Here is an 8697-nt window from a genome sequence, read left to right as displayed (position 1 = left end):
ACTAAATTAAGCTCAATTTAATTAGCAAAAGACTAAATGGTTTTACCAAATTCAACTTTCATGGATCCCTAGTCTGACCGACTATATAACTCTATATAAAGGAGTCTGGACAAAAAACAAAGAGTGAATCATTCACAATTTTCGAAAATTCCAAGATTGAGGATTTCGAAAATTTTCCTTTCTTCTGAAAGAAATTACGAAGAACTTCACTTGGAAACGTAACAACCAATCTTCGATTCTCTAGAGAATCAATTTAGTAAATTTGAAACTATGAATTAGGGTTTAATTCCTTATGCGTGAATTATTTGCGTTCTTATTTGCAATCATATGTTTAACGTGTGAATCAATTAATCTCATAATCGGTCAAATAGATTTGCTCGTTTGATTTATTTGTATATGCAAGTCTTCCATTATGCACCATAACCCCAACATGGGCATCCCAAAGTAAGTCAGTTATTTCTATTATTGTAAAAAATCCACACTTTTAACCTTTCTTATTTTATTTTATCTCAGATTTTATTCTCTATCCACTTAACTAATTAAACAACACTTTTCTTAAATCTCATATCGAAAAGAAACACGTTACTTAATAAGGGATAAAGGTAGTATATTTATGAATTTTATAAATAATAATGAATGATAAACGTGACCCAAATAATTTTTCTCATTAATAGGTGAAATAAGGATTACATAATACTACAAATTATGATATTCAATATATATTCTTTGGTATGGAGTACTGAGTCAGTCCATGCTCACAAAATTGCATGTAGCACTGCTTTTATATATTATCCAAATATATGCCTTCAAAATTATATATCTACAAATAATTCACATTTGATACTCCTATATATCTACCTTTACCTCTACCTCATCTGGAAATTGAGATTCTTGATGCAGTAAGCATACATGAAAGCAAAGAAAACTGCAAAACCAACCAAAACTGTAGCAACCGGGCCTTTAAAGTCAGGATCATACCCAAAATGATCTTGAATATAAGTCTTGATCATAGGTGATGTTGGTCCATTGTTTCCTGCCACCGTTATAGTTGTCGTCACATCTCCATACTGTCCGATGATTAGGCCGTAGACGGTCCACGCCACGGGGCAGATCCAGTAGTACCACACCCACCATTTGGGAATTTTCTGATAACATAAACAAAGAGTTAGAGATAGTAAAACATAGCATTGTAATAACGGTGAGGGCTTTAGCTGGACTTACCGGTCTTGGGACGAAGAAGCCCGAGAATAAGTTGAAGAGGGCGTAGAATGCGGCTGCGAAGATGGCTGCAACTTGGTGATTGGGTGTGATGGAGACGGTCATCATGCCGTAGTAGGTGAAGTAGAGGAAGGAGAAGAGAGAGTGACGAAATAGAACCAGAAGAATTTCGCGAATGTCCATTCGAAGCTCACCATGGCGTACACGATCAAGGTGTAGTAGGTTGTCTGGATGAGCACGTATGGTATTTCTACGATCACCTGAACGAAAGTCCATCACATATATGTTAGAGGATCGTCAACTGCACATTACTATGATATTGTCTGGTTTGGGTCAAGCCTGCCCGCATGGATTTGTATTTCAATTAGTTTTACCTGAGACAGAGCATAAGGTAAGGCAGAGTACATTCCTGCAGCCCTCTCTCTGTAGAAAACTGTTCTTTCGATGGCGACAATGGGCTGAACCGTTGAACAGTTGTTTATTCCGACAAACAAGACTGAGGCGTACATAGCCCCGATGACTGTCAATAGATCCGAGTCGCTTCCCCTGTCGACAACGTACCAATGTCAGGACATGAAAAACATTAGTTGAATGGAAATGAAGAAAAACGAAACGGACTTTTTGTGGCCGACTCTCCAGAAGACGGTGCCAACAAGGAGGGCACAAGCGAGGGTGAAGAAGTAGCGGACGAGGTTGTAATCAGGGCTTCTCCAGTAAGTCCACCATTGTTTCCAGAGGCAGGACTTAAACTGCACCCAACTCGACTGTGAGAACTCTGTTTCAAAGTGTAAGTCATGTGCGCCTGGAGCCGGCGTGCTCAGCTCCTTCACCAATGCCTTGTTTCGCCTGTATAAATTAGTTAGATCACAAATATGATGGTTTGCAAAACATTAGCATAGTTTTTACTTACTCATATAACTCTGTGGTTTTGTAGTAGTCTGCAAAATCCATTCCTAGTCGGGATTCTGTCGCGATTGAGCTCGCTTCCAGCATCCATGTTGCTGGATTGTACTTGTCTTTGATCCTCGGAACTCCCGGAACCGCCTGCAATTTGGTACGTTAGATAAGAAGCAAACATTTTCATATTAGTAATATGTTTGAATACCTCAAAGTAGTCGATGATTTTCTGCGAATGGCGGCCTAACGGCCCTGCATAGATAACCTGGCCTCCTCTCTTCATGAGAAGCAACTAATTTCATGAAAGAAAGATACTATTAGTAAATGGTTGAACATAAGAGGATAAAAAATGTGTATATTACCTCATCAAAAGATTCAAAAATATCAATACTAGGTTGGTGGATGGTGCAGACCACAGTTCTCCCAGTGTCAACTGTGTTTCTCACAGTTCTCATAACAATGGCAGCAGCTCTTGCATCCAGTCCAGAAGTGGGCTCATCCATGAATATAATCGAAGGATTCGCAACTAGCTCAACCGCGATGGTCAGTCGTTTCCTCTGCTCTGTCGATAGCCCTGTTATCCCGGGGATGCCTACAATGGCGTCCTTGAGACTCTCCAACTCAACAAGATCCATAACTTGATCAATGAAGGCCTAACATAAAATATCAAATTAAAATCTACAAATGAGTAGTAATATTTATATTTGTCAGTAAAGAAGCATGAGCTCACCGTCTTCTGCTCCTTGGAGACTTCTTTAGGGAGACGGAGGAAGGCTGAGTAGATGAGAGATTCGTGGATAGTGACTTGAGGCGAATGTATGTCGGTTTGTTCACAGTATCCAGAGATTCTTGCAAATGTTTCTTTTTTCTTGGGAAATCCAGATATCATGATGTCACCTTCTATGTAACCGCCGGTTTTTCTGCCAGCTAGAACGTCCATCAGCGTCGTTTTACCTGCTCCGCTCACTCCCATTAAGGCCGTCAGCACTCCAGGCCTGAACGCCCCGGTTACATCACGCAGCAGTTGTAGCCTATCCTCGGTGACTCCTTGTTCCCTCATTTCCTGCACGATCGAAGGTATGTTTTAGTTGTCTTGAGTAAACAAAAAAACAGTTAAAATTTTAGAGTCCTTACCGGTGGCATGTCGACAAAATAGTTTACACTGTCGAAGGACATGGATAGAGGGGTGAACGGGAGCACCATTCCCCTCTTTGGCGCCACACCAAGGTTTAAGTCGTCGTTCCTATTTATAGACGAACCACTACTCATCCGTTGCATAGTCATTTCAACTGACATAATGAAAAAACATTATAAGCAAACTATGTTACTGTTACTAGTTGATAGATTAATGTGATCTTACAAGTTTTGTTTCCATCTCTTGTTGACAAGGCTCGGGGGAAAGAGTCATTTTTCGACTTGGTTGGCCTGAGTCTCGGTGCATTAGTTCCAATCAACTCCTCTTCCATCTCTCTTGCTTGCTCCTTAGATATTATAGCCTGTGGCTTCCCAAGAGCTGTTGGTATCGAACGTAAAGAGAATGAGTCACGACATTATAAGTATAGGCGCTACAAAACGCGAATCCCACAACTTACGGTTGAGATACATGAGTGAGAATGTGAAGAGAATGTGAAGAGCAACGTGAATCCGACAAGAGCTCCAAATCCAATCCAATACCAGTTTTTATCTGGGAAGATGTTGAAGTTGTTCAACACCGCTATGCCTAATGGTGTGATGCCGTCCGATGCCTGCATTTGCACCACAAAAACATGTTAGCTTCATGATATTTAATAAGTTCAAAAAAAAGAGATTATACCGCTTGGTTCATCCATCTGGGAGCGAACATCTCGTTTACAGTAATGGCGTTGTATGCGTACGAGGAGAGGCGAACACCAATACGCCCATCCCCACCAGTCAGGAATCTTGGTCTGAGAAACAAAGAAAAGTTTAGTTGTATTTATGGATGACAGAAGCCTGAGGTGGTGATGGATCTTCCAACCTTTGGGGAGGATGAAGCCGCCTACAAGGAACACGAGGAGGAGAGTGAGGGGCGCCTCCCGTGTGTTGGCAATGATCATGGTTCTGCACAGCCCTGCAGTCAGCCTGAATAATCCCCGCGCCATCGCTGGATGACGAAGGTGAGAATCAACTGCTTGAAGAATCTGAGGAGAGAGAAAATGTTCATTTATATAGGCTGCAAGATTAGGCATGGATGGCATGTAGTCAGTGTGATTGAACTCACATGGCCGCTGTGGGGCGAATCCGATTGTGTAATACGTTGTAAGCGTCCAAACCACGGCCTCGAACAAGGATATAGGGATTCTGAGAAGAAAGTTTGGGAGAGTATAAGTCCCAAGCAGGGTGGAAGAGAAGGTCTCTCTTTTTGTAGAAGACCGGAAGCCTCTGTATGGCGAGAGACAGCTCTGCGAAGCCGTTGAAGGTGTTGCAGATCATGCTAAACAACAGGGCGCCAATGTAGGTTGGAGGCGGTCGTCTCGTTCCTGGTGTGCATCTGAGTCCTCAGGAGTAGTGTGGAGGTGATGATGGCCACGATGAAGATCTGGACCGTCTTGAAGACATAGACGAACGAGTTGCGTTTAATGAGGAGCCATCCTTGTCAAAGTTGGCCTTGAGTAGCTCCATCATTGGGACCGAGTATTTTTTGAACACTAGGGCGGCGCTGTGGCTTCTGCTTTTGTCGTAGGGGACCGAGAGCTCGTTTTCAAGGCGTAGTCCCGCGTGGAAGCGCTTGAACCTCCTCGCGAACTCGCTTCACCGGGATATAACTGTATGGTCTGTGCTTGTCTGCCCAGTACTGCTCTTGGTCTTTTCTTGATGTCACCTATTGCAAAAATAGATTTTAATAAGTTACTACCTCTTGTAATAAAGTAAACAAAGGATTGTAATAAGTAGTACCTCTTGTAAGAAATCAGCAGTGCCTTTTCTGTCAGGGCATTTGAAGCCACAACTCTCAAAGAACTCAACTACATGTTCTCTTGGGCCTTGGTAACACGATCTGGCCTTCGGAGAGGAGGACGATGTCGTCGAATAGATCGAACGTCTCGGGGGCCGGCTGGAGGAGGGACATGAAGATGGTGGCCTCAGTTAGGTGCACAATTTGTTGCAAAACATTTGACAATTTTGAAATGTTGTGGAGCTGTCTAGGCCTGTGGATATCTCATCCATGAAGAGCGTCTTTGTTGGGCCAACAATCATCTCTCCTGTAATGTTAGAAGGCTTTGAGTAAGGCCCAAAAGTAAGCCCATACCATAATGGGAAAGAAAAACATAATGAGTTGTGTTGATATGTCAACTTCTAATGATTTTGGTATCTCACTAGTGGATTTGTCAACAAATGCGTTTATTATACAAACCTTTTCCCACAATGATCACTTTCTTTTGTTTTCTATAATTTCACTAAATAGACCTTCAATTTAATTACTATTACTACATGTTACTCTTCCTCCACTAAATTTTTACTGCAAATGTTAATTCTAAACCTACCTAAAACTTGTAAGAATATCAGTAAACTGTTGTGACACGTTTCTTTTGGCCTCCAGATATTCCTCTCATCATCTCATCTCCAACAATTGTGTCCCTGCACACGTCTAGTCCTAATATCTGCATTTATTTGAATATAGTATTAAAATATAAGGAAATTATAATAATCTTGTTTTCCTTTTACACCATAAAATATTACTCTATCTTGCCAGAAAAAATAATTTTAGCAGAGAACGACACAAGTATAAAATTAGTAAAATAAAATAGATTTAAAAAAATAGTTAAAATATTATTAGTTTTTATTAGAGAAAATATACAATGAATAGATAAAAATAATTTTAATATACGAAATAAAAAACAAGATTATTTTCTGTCGAAGAAATGGTATTTTATTTGAATGGAGAATAAATAATGGCACCATCAATTTATTTCATAAGAATTTTGAATCCTTACTCTTAAAGTGTAGTCTGTAATGAGGCTGCTCTCTACACCTTCCATAGCAGTTGCCTGTTAAAAATTTGAAACTAATTTAATAATCCACAAAAAATTAGTTAAGCTAACATTTAGACCCTACTGCTTAGCTAAGCTTTTTTTTTAATTACCTTCATAAACAAGTCCACTTCTGCCTCAGGAAAAATACCTGCTTCCCTTTCTCTTCTTGCAAGCTCAGTCAAAAGTTCTGTTTAATAATTTCAATATTAACACCTAACTAAAATATAATGACAGTAAGCATAATATTTCCACATTGCAATTCGGCCCCCCAAAATTATTATTGATAACAATCCCAATAAATATACTACTATAAAATTAAATTAACTACTAGCGGGTAAGTAAAAGATATACCATAGCGTGACCCGACCCCTTGGCATCTTGCCGAGAAATCGAGGGTTTCTTTGACGGTCATTTCTCCTACATGAACATCATTTTGGCTAATGTATGCTGATGTTTTTGAGGTACAAATTCATCTAGCATATGCCCATTGTATGTGATTTCTCCCCTTGTCTGTTTATTTTCATAATAAAGTGAAGAGAATTTAATTAATTAAGTCTCAAGATTTGGTACAAAACAGGTAAGCCTACTTGCACCAATAAATAAAAACGTGTGAACAATAGATAAATGACATGTCATTGAGAAATCAAACCTTCAAAGCAGGGTCCAATTTTCCTGCCAGAGCCAACAAAAGAGTTGTTTTCCCTGAAGATGGTGGCCCTAGTAAAAGGGTCATCCTGTCCAGCCAAAATTAATCATTAACTTGCTAATTTCAATTTGCCACTAAGTACTAATTAACAAATTAAATTAAATTATATAAGTAGTATTTTCTTTTTACAAAAATTTACCTAGAGGCTTTATGATGCCTGAGACGTCTTTTAGTATAGTGAGTTTAGTTTTCTGAGCCAGCCTAATTCCTATGCAACCTAACGCCGTCTCGCCGATGTTGCGCGCCGTGTTGATCAGCGTTGGAAGCGCCCTATCTCCGACGAAGCAGTCCGCCTCCACGGTCAAGTGTTCGAATCTCACTTCAACAGTAAGGTAGGGAAATTCCGACCCTGTGTAATCACAAGATTATTAACAAATTAATTGCATTTATGCAAACTATTATTAAGCATTATAACTGATTTCATGTGGTTTGAAGGTTTTTATTTGTACACATGTTATCACTTTAAAGTATTCTTTAATTGAAACTCCTATTCTTTTTATTTGAACTTCTCATACTTTAATTTGAAGTCCTATTCTTAGTTTTTACATACAAAAATAGAACATTGAAGGCATTGTTTTAAAAGTCGGACTGGACCGTCTAGTTCGACCGTGAACTTGTACTTGGTTGAACCGGATAAATAGTTCAGTTCGACCGTGAACAACTAATTGGTTGAACTAATTTAAAGCAATTTTCAATATTCGTCATTGTATATTTTATTAATTTTATAATTAATTAGTAAAATTATTAGTAAATGCAATTTACCGAACATAGAAAACTTTGAAAAAAAAATACATAGAAAACAAATATCAGCTTATACTTTTAAAGATAATACATTAGTATATTTGTTTAGCCTTCGCTTTCAATCACCCACCACAATCATCTTAGCTACAGCGTCTGACTATTAAAAAAAAACGACGCGTGACAACTTGATAAAAACTAAAAACAAAAGTAGTACTACTCCATAAGCAAGGTTTCATAACTAAAGCAACAAATTACAATAACAAAATAACAAGTTATACTCATGCATATAGTAAAATCCAAATCAGGACCAAGTCAATAAAATTTGACAAATTCCTTGAATCAATTAAAATACTAATCACCCCCTTCAGTCCGTGATTAGGAGTGCCATTTTTTTGCATGAGAGTTTTATGAAATATTAAGAAAAATGGTCAGAAGAAAGTTAGTTGGGCCCTTATATATATAGTTATGAACTGGGAGTTTATTTTACCGACGAACCAAAATAGAAAAACAAGACTCTATTCGCGGAAAGAGTGAGTATCAATTGGTGTGCATGAATGAAAGATGAAACTTACTTCTCAATGCGATCTCTAAACTTTGTCAAGAACTTCTCATTATCTTCCTCAGCAACTTTGAAGAATCTGTCAATGAATTCTTGCTTCTCATTCATGTCCATTTTTCTCACATCAATCTTTATGAACAACTTTAACTCTCCCTTGACTCGGCGCCTCCATGAACGATTTCAACACCGTTTTCCTCAGCCTATCGTAAGTCGGGAGCTTCTCGAGCGCCGCCCATCGCAGGGCCTCCTCGTCCTCGCCCGCCCTAACGCTCTGCCTCGACGCGGTGGACCCCGCGAAAACCTCCTCCACCATCCTCCGGCTGGCGCTGCGGCTCGTTTGCCGCCCCGAACGCCGCATTCTATCCTCCATTTCTTGTTGATTGTGTCAAGAAATGAAGAAGAAAAAGTTGTTGTTGCAAAAAAAGTTGGATCAAGAATTATGTGTGAAAAGAGATGAAAATGGGGAGAATATTGAATAAATGAGGGTTTGGTGGAGAGTTGAAAAAGGGATAAAAAGGGTAGTGTTTGGTTTGGTAGATTAACTTTGATTGTTTCCAAAATCAGTTTTTGGAAATGTGTGAATAAGT

At 39.2% G+C, this 8697-nt stretch overlaps 1 pseudogene; it reads right to left on the bottom strand.

Annotated features, from left to right (window-relative positions):
* Positions 1-646: 646 nt before the first annotated feature.
* Positions 647-8504, bottom strand: LOC121742127 (annotated as a pseudogene).
* Positions 8505-8697: the final 193 nt, after the last annotated feature.

The sequence above is a fragment of the Salvia splendens genome, chromosome 7 (assembly GCF_004379255.2).
Source record: "Salvia splendens isolate huo1 chromosome 7, SspV2, whole genome shotgun sequence".
In the NCBI taxonomy this organism is placed as follows: Eukaryota; Viridiplantae; Streptophyta; class Magnoliopsida; order Lamiales; family Lamiaceae; genus Salvia; species Salvia splendens.
Note: the sequence above shows the minus strand (reverse complement) of the source record. Positions and strands in the feature narration are given on the sequence as shown.